The sequence below is a fragment of the Nannospalax galili genome, unplaced genomic scaffold (assembly GCF_000622305.1).
Source record: "Nannospalax galili isolate Female #2095 unplaced genomic scaffold, S.galili_v1.0 scaffold444, whole genome shotgun sequence".
Taxonomy (NCBI): Eukaryota; Metazoa; Chordata; class Mammalia; order Rodentia; family Spalacidae; genus Nannospalax; species Nannospalax galili.
The window spans coordinates 4,080,510-4,091,766 of record NW_008354022.1 but is presented as its reverse complement, the minus strand read 5'-3'; the positions used below and the strand labels follow the sequence as shown (position 1 = coordinate 4,091,766).

Below are 11,257 nucleotides of genomic sequence, written 5' to 3'. Positions count from 1 at the left end.
TTGTGTGTGTGTGTGTGTGTGTGTGTGTATGCGTGTGTAAGTGCCACAGTGTACATGTAGAGGTCAGAGGACAACTTGAGGGAGTCAGCTCTCTCCTTCTACCATGTGAGTTCCAGGGTTTGAACTCAGGTCATCAAGTTTGGCAGCAAGCCCCTTTACCCACTGAGCCCGTGAACTTTCAATTCCCTTGCCTTAGCTCTTGAGTAGCTAACAGGCATGTGCCCCCATACCCAGGTAGGCATGGAGATCTTTTTTGTTATTGTTTTGAGACAGGGTCTCCCTGTAGCCCCAGCTGGCCTGAAACTTGCTTTGTAGATCAGATTGGCCTGGATTTTACAGAGATCTACCTGCCTCTGCCTCCTAAGTGCTGGGACTAAAGACGTGGCAGCACCGTCTGGCTAGGCAAAGAGATCATAAATGTAATATAACATGCATCTAGCAGATGTTTAATAAGCTATGGCCTTGCTCCGTGTGGAAGTCATGCTGTAGTTGACTGAAGGGCTGTGGGAAGAAGGAAGTAGAGACAGACAAGGGAACTGCCTTGCCCCGGGTCACTTGGGTAGAAAGTGGAAGAGCCAGGATTTGAACTCACATGCTTGGCTGCCAGACCCTTGATAAGTTGTATTGGATTTGGTGTCAAACCAGGGCAGACATGGGGTAAGTGGGTCAGAGGGGCCTGCTGACTTCAAGGTGCCCTTGGGTCTCCCGGGACCTGTCGCCTATGGCCTCATTCCTCATCTCTGGTATTCTGCCCAACACCCTCTGTGGACACAAGGGTCCCTCTGGCTCCTCCTTGGGCAGCCAAGGGGAGGAGCTCCCTGATAGGCTTGTGAGCCTGTCCCAGGAGACTGGTCTTTCAAGATTAACTGTCAGTAAGGCTTGGGCCTGATATATGTCAGCAGAAAGACACAAGTAGAGGGAGATCAAGTGGGCTCTGTTAGAACCTGGTAGATTTGTAGGTTTTTTATTTTATTTTATTTTATTTTATTTGTTTTATTTTGTTAAGACGGGATCTCATTCCAAAGCCTCAAACTCACCATGTAGCCCAGGGTGACCTTGAACTCCCGATCTTCCTATCAGCCACTGTGCCTATGTGCTGTTACTACGGCAACATTTTAATTATCTGGGGGGAAAAAAGCCTAACTCTTAAATTTAGTTTTTAAGAGTGGGCCTGAACTCAGAGGACACTATTTCCTCTGGAGATCTCCTGGAACCCTCTGTCTCCTGAACTGTGCTCATGGAAATGTCTGGAACTCTTGTTTCTGGAATTGTGTCCAGGGCCCAGCCCCACATAATTTCATTCAGAATGGGTCCCAGCTTCAATTGGAGTACAAACTTAGCTCCACCCTAATCTTAACAGACCGTTGGGCCTTTTCATCAGTTGTTCTAGAATATATTATTCACACGGGGTCACAGGTCCTTCCCAGTATCCACTGTGTGCAATGGAGATGGGGTACTACCTTTCAGTGCTTTGCTACGTTAATTCTCAAGTATCCCCACATTCATTCATTTATTCATTCATTATCTTTGTGGATAAAGTACCAAACTGAGGTTGTCTGGGAAATGAGATCAGGTGTCTAGGTCACAAGACAAAAGAACACATGGTTTTGCTGGGGTTAATTAAAAGTCACTAGTCCAGATTCTATCCATTTATAAAAGTCACTGCTACATACCACCTTGTCTAGTTTTATGTGGCGTTGAAGACTGAATCAAACCCAGGGCTTCAAGAATGCTAGGCAAGCACTCTAGTGAGATACACATTACTCTGCCATGGTGTATGCTGTGTGTGTGTGCGTGTGTGTGTGCGTGTGTGTGTGTGTGTGTGTGTGTGTGTGTGTGTGTGTTTTCTGAGACAAGATCTCATAGCCCAGGAAGGGCTTCAAACTCTCAGCAATTCTGTTTCAGACCCCAAGTCCTGGGATTACAGAGTTCAGCCACAAAGTCTAACTCTTTTTAAAAGTTTAATTTTTAAAAAATATTTATTTGAGACAGGATCTCCCTGTAGCCACATCTGGTCTGGAACTTGCTGTGTAGATGAGGCTGGCCTCGATTTCAAAGAAATCTGCTGACTCTGCCTCCTGAATGCTGGGATGAAAGACATGCACCAGTACACCTGGCTTAGATTTATTTTTATTTTATATGTATGTTTTTGCCTGCATGTATATCTGTGTACCATGTGTGTGCCTGGTACCTGCAGAGGCCAGAAGAGGGCACTGAATCCTCTGAAACTGGAATTATAGAGGGTTGTGAGCTGCCATGTAGGTGCTGGGAATCAAACCCATGTAGGTGCAAGAGCAGCAAGCTCTCTTAACCAGAGCCACCCCTCCAGTCACTCTTTAAAAAAAAGTTTTATATATATGCATACATATATTTATGTATATGCGTGTTTGCCTACATGTATGTATCATGTGCATGCTATGACCATGGAGGCCAGAAAAGGGCATCAGATCCACTGGAATTGAAATTTTGAACAGTTGTTGGCCACCACGTGAGTACTGGGAACCAAACCCAGGTCCTCTGCAACAGCAGCCAGTGCTCTTAAGTACTGAGCCATCTCTCCAGCTCCTAAAATATGTTTTTATTTTAAGACAGAGTCTAAGTTGCCCAGACTAGCCTGGAACTTACTATGGAACTCAGGGTGACATAAAACTCACAACATTCCTGCCTCAGCCTCCTGAGGGCTGAGATTATTGGTATGCCCCATGATACCCTGCCTCAGTCTACCTCTGACTCACTGCATCTAAATCAGGACCTCCCTGGTGGTTGGGGGCCTGCCTGATATATTTCTCTATCTACTGTGCCTAACCCTGTAAAGGCTTAGCCAGGGCTCATAAGGACTGCCTGGTGATGAACTGTTGTGTTGAATTAGGACATATGGCTTTAGGGAGGCTGTGGGGGTGTACCCCTTGATTCAGTAGCATTCAGGAGATGAGAGAGACAAAGTAAAAGTTCGAGTCAGAAAAATCGGTGTGGTGGTACTCACCTGTAATCCCAGTACTTGGGAAGAAGTGGGAGGATCAGGAGTTCAAGGCCAGCCTCAGCTATATAGTTACTTTGAGGCTACAAAACTCTGCCTTAAAATAAATAAATAAAAATAAATAAATAAATAAATGAAATAAAATAAGGTTTGGGGATAGAGCTCAGTTGGTAGAGTGTTTTCCTAGAATGCAGAAAGCCCTGGGTTTGAGTGATCCTTGGTATGGGGACCAGGCCTGTAATCCTAACCCTCCAGAAGTGAAGCCAGGAAGATCAGGAACTCAAAGCTATCCCCAGCACCCTAGCCAGTTTGAGGCCAGCCTGGGCTAGCTGAGACCATGTCTCAAAAACATAAACTGAAATATAAATAAATAAATAAATAAATACATAAATAAAAAGGCCTGGGAAACCTGGGGGACCCTCCCCCTCTTGCGACTTTGGACACCCCAGGATAAGAGTGACTAGCAAGCAGTTCAGCCACATAGGGATCCTTCAGGCGTGGGCGTCCTCTGGGTGACCTTGATGTCTCCGGATCCCCGGGGGAAGGGGGTTCTAATCCGCGGCTGGGGGAGTCTCAAGACGCCAGGCTTGTGGGGTGCAGTCCGCTGGGTTTCCTCCCCCCAACCATGGCACGGGGCGGGCCGGGCGGGCTAATCCCGTATGTAAATGGCAGCCAATGGAGGGTGGTGTTGCGCGGGGCTGGGATTAGGGCCGGGGCGAATGGCTGGCAATCTTACTGGGATTACAGAACAAAGAGCCTCCCAGAGCCCGGGCTCCGCTCCGCGCTCTCCGCGCCCCGCCCTCCGCCGCAGCCCGCGCCGGGGGTGGGGGCCCCGCGCAGCCCCCCGGCCGGCCTCCCGCACCGCGTCCGCCCTCCTTCCCTCCCTCCAGCCCTCCCTCCCTCCGCCGATCCTGTCCCCCATTCCCGGATTATTAACTCAGCAACCGGAGGTGACTGGATCCACTAAGTCCTGGCCACCGGGCCGGGGCCGGGGCGCCCGGAGCGCTTGGGGACCCTGCAAGGTAAAAAAAAAAAAAAAAGAGAAAGTTTGACTTGGGGGGGGATGGGAGTGCGGGATGGGGTGGGGATGATGGAGAGGGGGTGCTCTGGAGCTCGCCTTGGCCTTGGTTCCCCCTTATTTTGCACACCCACCCCTCCCTTTCTGTGTGTTGTGTGCATGGGAGGTCCCTTCCCCTCCCCTCCCCCTCCAGGTGTCTCAATTCTAAGGCCCGCCTTTTGAGGGGGGGCTGTGCACGTGATCGGGATTATAATTTGAGTTTGGAGGGGGATGGGTTGGGATGGTCAGATTCTCCCCTCCCCACACCTGCCGGAATCGGGAAGCAGTCACCCCTATCACCCCCACATTCCCTGGAGGTGGATAGGGGGGCGCCCCCCTGGCCTGGAGCCCACAGGCCTGGATACGGTTGGGCGAATGAGGTCAGTAGTAGTGCCCGGCGGTGGGAGGTTGGTGGAGGGGTTGCTGGGAAGAGGCCTTGCGGACCACCTCCCCCTCTTCTCCCCCCACCCCAACTCAAGCGGAGTCTTCCCACATTGCCCCAGACCAGTGGTTTCTTTTGGGGGTCGTCCTAGAGAGGGGCTGGCTTGCATGGGGTGGGGTGCTGAATCTTCTGTGGCTGGTTGGGGGTGAAGAGTCTTTAAGAGTAGCAGTTAAGGTGGGGCACTGAGGGTGCCAAGGAACAAGTTGGGGAGCCTGGTCTGTGGGTGGTCTCTTGAGTTTTTACAGAGGCGGGGGAGGGGCTAGGGAGTGCTTAGCGTCCAGCCCCCTCCCCAACCTCCTGAGTCCCTAGGAGTAATGAGTGTGAACACCCAGTTTCGCAGCCAGCCTGGGGCCAGGGAGTGAAACGGTTCCCTGGCCTGGGCCCCAGGGCAGCCGGGGGACAGTGTGGCTGAGAGTTCTGCCATTTCGGCGTGGCTAGAGGGGCCTTCATTCAGTTCTGGCCTCTGTCCCAGTGACCCAGCCTCCCAGGAGTAGACTTGTGGTGGTAGTTCCTTGGTCCCCATCCTGGTGAAGTGAGGGAACTCAGGAGCTGGGCAGCGCGGGGAAGGCGGGGGGCGGGGGGGTCTTCCTGCAGGCACGTGGGAAACCCTGGCTCGCCTATGGAGTATGTTGGGATGTGGGATGTGGTGCCTGAGCCTCGGCAGCTTTTTAAGGGAGTGGGCATTTGCAAGGGGCTTCACTTACCACTCAGAGCACAGAGCTACTCCTGGGGTGGTCAGCGGGCTGCTTGCTCTTGTTTGGTGGCCCCCTGGCCTCTGGGCTTGGGAGGGGCCTCTGTTCATTTATTTTAGCAACGTCATTCCCAGAGGTGGGGGGCACCGGCATCGATTATTCTGTTTAGAGCAAAAGGAAGTGGTTAGGAAGCTTGATGGCTCCAGGTCTGTAGGGGCTAGGCTGGGCATTAGGGCAGCAAGGTGGGGTGGAGGTACTGTTGGCTTTCTGTCCATCATAAGTCACCTGCTTAGGGCCTCAGGAGGGTGTGAGATTGACTTTGGCCTCTTTAAAGCAGCTACACCAGCAGACCTAGAAACAGGCCTGACCTGGAGGTGTCAGAACACCCCCACTCCAACCTGCTTCTGGGTTGCTGATGGCTTACACGTATCTCATTCAGTAGCCTGTTCCGAGGATGACCTAGAAATCCTAATTTCCAACTCCTAGGGTCCCAGTGGACCCCAGCCAGGGAAACAAGGAAGGGTTGGAACTCTGTAGCACTCCTTGTCTGGTCCTTGGAAATTCACCACAGAACTTGGTATTGGGGACAATATCTTTAGGGGATATACCTAACTTACTTAAGTGCTTTGTTGTCTGGATTTGGGGGAGAATGGTCATTTATTTGTAGTGTGCTAACAACATTTTTGATATCGTTTAAGGCGGGCTTCCAGTAGCTCAGCCGGGCCTCTGACACATGCAGCCGTCTAGTGCCTGGTGCTTGGAAGTGGTCAGAACAGCAGATGTAATAATAGATGTGGTTGTTGAGTTGCTGAGTGTGCAAAGATTGAAGCATGCATAGTTGGGTAATAGCTGGGTTGTCAGAGACCCGAGCTGGGCCCCTCTGGTAGGATGGCTTGGGGTATACATGTCTTAAGTGTCACTTAGAACTACAGCCTGCATCTCCCAGCCCAATCTGGACCCTGGTTCCTCTCCCCAGATCCTGCTGTCTTCCCAGCCTGGCTAAGGGAGGGATGCCCGGTTATAGAATCTTCTTTTCTTTCTGACTTCAAGATTTGACCTGGCCGTGGTACCCTTGTCTATAGAGCTGGCCATACCATCCTGGGTTTCCCTACATTGGTGTCACATCACTGTTCACATCTGTCCCTATGTTTGTAGGGATAGGCAGGAAACTGCTGAGTGATTATATATTGGAATGAATGAATGAGTGAATTAAATCTTCCTTGTTAATTTTCCATCCTTACTTTTTTTGCGGGGGGGGGGTGCAGGGTTGAGACAAGGGTCTTACTATGTCGCCCTAGGCTAGAGAGGTACTTCCTACATAGCTCAGGCTGACCTAGAACTCAGGGCAATTCTCCTGCCTCAGCCTCCTGAATGCTGGTATTATAGGCACAAGCCACCAGGCCCTCTGGTTGATTTTCATCTCTGGCATGGTTCCTCACTGTGGTGGGAGATCTAGTGTCTTTCTCTAATCTTCCATTTCTGGTTCCTGGGGGATCCCCCTTTCCATCACCCCAGGCTTTGTGTTTCTCCAAAGCTGAACCTGACTCTTCACTCCCCAAATTATATCCCTCCTGTGTCTCTCTGTTTTGAAGCTCTACTGTGAGTGGGCATCTCATATGCCAGGGAGCCAGGGACACAAGCCAGTTTCTTTGGCACAAGCCTGGGGCCTGCTAAGGCCTTGACACTTGAAGAGTGAGATTGGTGGGGTTAATTCAGAAACCCCAGAGGACAGAACAGGACCTGACTGAGGGCTTAGGCTCCACACTCAGTTCTGTTTTAAAATTTTATTATTTTGTGTGTATGTATTATTTTATGTGTATGAGAGTGTTTTGTCTGCATGAATGTAAGTATGTCATATGCGTACCTGGTGCCCGTGGAGGCCAGATGAGGCGTCAGAATTGGAGTTAAGGACAGTTATTAGCTGCCGTGGCGGTGCTTGGGAACTGAACCTGAGTCCTCTGCAAGAGCAGCCAGTGCTCTTAACTACTGAGCCCTCTGTCCAGTGCCCCTCTTCCTTTTTTTAAACAGGGTTTCAGTATGTAATCCAGGCTGGCCTTGAACTCCCTAATACTAGGATTACAGGCAAGTGTCACTATACCTGACTTGAATTCAAGTTGAATAGAGGAGCTACCAGAATGGAGTGAGATGGAGACACAGACCCTTTAGGGAATAGAAGGGAGTCCCAGCAGAAGTGTACAGTAGGGACGGCCTGGAGAAGGGTGAATTTCAGGGGAGAAAGGAGGAGAGAAATGTGCCTGACTAGGGCACAGTGGAATGTGAGCAGTAGTTGGTGGCAGGGCGACTCTAGAGGCTCGGATGTATAGATGTGGGATACCACATAGGACAGGAGGGCCAGCCTCCTAGAATCCTTGTCAGAGGAGCAAGGTTCTTCTCTGATGCTTTTTGGAAGAAAAACTTCCTTGGTGTGTTTTTGGCGCTTCACAGTCCAGGCATCTCTTAGGTGGCAAGCTTGTGGTTGAGGGGCCCGTGGCCTAGAGAGGTGGAGTAGATTTGGGGAGCAGAGAGCCCTGCTTAGCATGCATCTCCCTTGTTTCACGGCCCTGACTTGGGCTGGAGAGATAGCTAAGTGGGTGAAGTGCTTGCTGTACAATCACAAGGACCTAAGTTTGCTCCCCAGCACCCATGTAAAATAGCAGGTGTGGTAGAGTGTACTTATCACTCAGTGCTGGGGAAGTGGAGACATACAGGTTCCCGGGGCTTGCTGACCAGCCAGCCTCACCTATTTCATGACTTCTGGCTTCTGCGTGCACACACAGGTGCACACACACATGCAAAATAAATAAAAAATAGAAAAATAGGGGCTAGAGAGATGGCTCAGCAGTTAAGAGCACTGACTGTTCTTGCAAAGGACCCAGGTTCAGGACCCAGCACCCACACGGCAGCTAACAGCTGTCCATAACTTCAGTTTCAGGGGGTCCCACTGCCCTCTTCTGGCTTCTGCAGACACGTGGTGTACTTATGTACATGCAGGCAAAACACCCATACACTTAAAAATAAATAATTTTAAAAATAGAAAAATAATGCTTGTAACTCCATCTCATCAGTTGCTGGCTCACCGTCCCTTTACTCTGCTCTCCCTGGGCTAATGATCGGTTAGGTTCAGTGGTTTGGTGAATGTAGACAGGAACAACATGGGACACTGGTGAGCCTGGGTTCCCCTCTTGGCTCAGCCCCATGACCCAAGAGGAATCTGCACCTCTGCACCAGGCACCTAAGGTTATTGTTCTAGAAGCATCTGACTGAGACCATTTGTGATGGGATGCTTAAGTCAATTTCAGACTCAGTGTCCCAGGTGACAGTTAAGGACAGTAAGAGGCTCCTGGGAGGTAAATTCAGTTTCTTCAATGGATGGACTCACATGGGGTGACTCACGGGGTGTCTAGACAGGGAGTATATGCCTCTCATTTCACACACCTTTCTCCTTGACCCTTAGTGGGGCCCAGCTGACCTAGAGCTATTTCTGGGTCCACCAGTTTCCCTTCTTCAGGACCACTTACTTGCTCCTGAAGGCCAGGTTTAGCTAATAGAAATAAGGGCACCTGGTTTTTAAATGTGGACTGTAGATAAGCAAGGGTGATGCAGTTTTACTAAGAATTCATGTATAGTTCTCACTGAACTTGGGTCTATCTGCTAGCCTCGTAGTTAAGACTTGGAGGGCAGCAGAGGAGGGGTTCCAGGGTGTGACTAGGCCTAGACTTGGAGGTCAGGGCTCACCTTAAAAAGGCTTTGGAGCTGAGCATGGTGGTGCACATCTTTAGTCCCAGTACTTGGGAGACCAAGGCAGGCTGATCTCTGAATTCAAGGCCAGTCTGGTCTATACCGGGAGTTCCAGGCCAGCTGGGGCTACAGGGAGACCCTGTCTCAAAAAGACCAAAAAAAAAGGCGGGGGGGGGGAGTTGGCGACAGCAGCAAGCTTATCTGGTATTTAGTCCTCTTAACTGGGTGTGTGTAGGCAAAGGTCAACTTTAGGTGTCAACACATTCCTCAGGAGCACCCCCCCAATCCCATGTTGGTTTAAAAAAAATTTTTATGTGTATGAGTGTTTTGCCTGCATGTATATAAGTGCACCATAGGCATGCAATGCCTGCAGAGACCAGAAGAGAGCATCGATTAAATCTCCTGAAACTGGAGTTAATGAATAGTTGTTAGCTGCCATGTGGATGCTGGGAACCAAACCCAGGTTCTCTGCAAGAGCAGCCAGTGCTCTTAACTGCTGGGCCATCTCTCCAGCCTCCATGTTGGTTTTTGAGGCAGGATCTTATTGGCCTGGAGCTTGCCAATAAGTTGGCAAGACTAGCTGTCCAGTGAGACTCAGGGATCTGCCTGTTTGCCTCCCCAGGGCTGGGATTACAAGTGCCATTGTGCTTGGCAGCTGCTGCTGCTGCTGTTTATTATTATTATTATTATTATTATTATTGTTATATGTTGTCTGTGTGTGTGCCAGGGTGCATGTTTGCAAGTCAGGGGGTAACTTTCAGAAATTTGTTCTTTCCTTTTGCCATGTGAGTCCCAGGGATTGAACTCAAGTCTTCATGCTCACGCTATGGCACTTTACTGACCTAGCATCTCCCTAGGCCTTCTCCTAACATTAAAAAAATTGAATTTAATTTAAATTTTTAATTAGGCTTGGCAATAGTTGTCTTTATCCGCCCAGCCATCTTGCCGTCTTCTTTGTAACTTTGTAGTGGGATTTATGGTTTGCTTCACTCTCTGACCCAAGGACCCCGATCTCCAGATAGGTCTGAGTGACATGGAAGAATTAAGGCTCTTAGAACCTAGGTATGAGAACCTCTTGTTTTGGGATCATCTTTTGGTAGGAGGGTTTGATATAAAGTTGTACACTGTATCCCAGGTTATCCAGGAACTCACTATGTAGCTTAGCCTATCATTGAACTCTAGGTGATCCTTCTGCCTCAGTCTCCTGAGTGCTAGGCTAACAGACATGAGTCACCATACTTGACTGTTTTGGGGTCTTATGTGAAATTGTGGTCCATATAACATATTAAAATTTGTGTATGTGTGTACATGTTCATGTGTGTGGAGGCCAGGAGTTCACATTGGATGTCTTCTCCAGTTGCTCTCTACCTTAATTTATATTTATTTATATTTTTTATGTATGAGTGTTTTTGCCTCATGTAAGTGCACCCGTGTTGTACAATGTCTGTAGCTGCCAGAAGAGGGTGTCTGATCCCCTGGAACTGGAGTTAGATGTGGTTGTTAGCTGCCATGTGGGTGGTGGGAACCACACCCAGGTCCTCTGCAAGAGCAGAAAATGCTTTTAACTGCTGAGCCATCTCTCTAGCTTTCTGCCTGATTTTTTGAGACAAGGTCTCTCTCTGACTAGTCGACTGGCTGGCCAGGGAGCCCCAGGGAGCCTCCTGTCTCTGCCTCATCAGCTCCAAGATTACAGGCATGCACTGCCATGCCCGGTGATTACATGAGTGCTAGAGATCAAACTCAGGTCCTCATGCATGTGTGGCAAGCACTTGATGGAGCCATCTCCTCAGCCCCTCATACAGCATGTTAAGAGCCAAGCCCATGGTGGCCTGTACCTGTAATTCCAGCACCAGGGAGGCAGAGGCAGGCAGATCTCTGAGTTTGAGGCTAGCCTGGTGTACATAGTGAGTTCCAGGCCAGCCATAGCTACATAAACAAAACAGATTTGTAAAGCCAGAATTGAGTACCAGGAGACAGTTTCTCTGATAGCCCCCATTTCAATATCAAGGTGGGGGGTCTGCCTCTGGGGTGGTCACAAACTTGGGGAGAAAAACTGCCTCACTTGGAGGGACCTGAAATTAAGATAGTAACTGTGTCTCAAGTCCATTTTCCATGGCTATAACTGAATACCACAGGCTAGGTAAGAGTTTAAGAATAAAGATTTCCTTAGCCGGGCATGGTGGTGCACGCCTGTAGTCCCAGCACTTGGGAGGCAGAGGCAGGTGGATCTCTGTGAGTTCAAGGCCAGCCTGGTCTACATAGTGAGTTCCAGGACAGCTGGGGCTACAGGGAGACCCTGCTTCAAAAAGACAAAAAAAAGAATAAACATTTCCTTAGCTTGTGGTACTTGA

The 11,257-nt window shown here is 49.7% G+C and overlaps 1 protein-coding gene across 4 annotated transcripts in view; it reads left to right on the top strand.

Annotated features, from left to right (window-relative positions):
- The first annotated feature begins 3,770 nt into the window (after positions 1–3,770).
- The window catches only part of Gtf2ird1 (GTF2I repeat domain containing 1), a 100,485-nt gene continuing 92,998 nt past the window's right edge, over positions 3,771–11,257 (top strand). For 2 of the 4 annotated variants that reach the window (XM_029555034.1, XM_008851131.2), the window contains exon 1: positions 3,771–3,999. The gene's annotated coding sequence lies outside the window, so the exon portion shown is untranslated. Of the gene's footprint in view, positions 4,000–4,263; positions 4,415–11,257 lie in introns of those variants that run through there. The other 2 variants (XM_008851129.2, XM_029555035.1) reach the window with 2 other exon arrangements.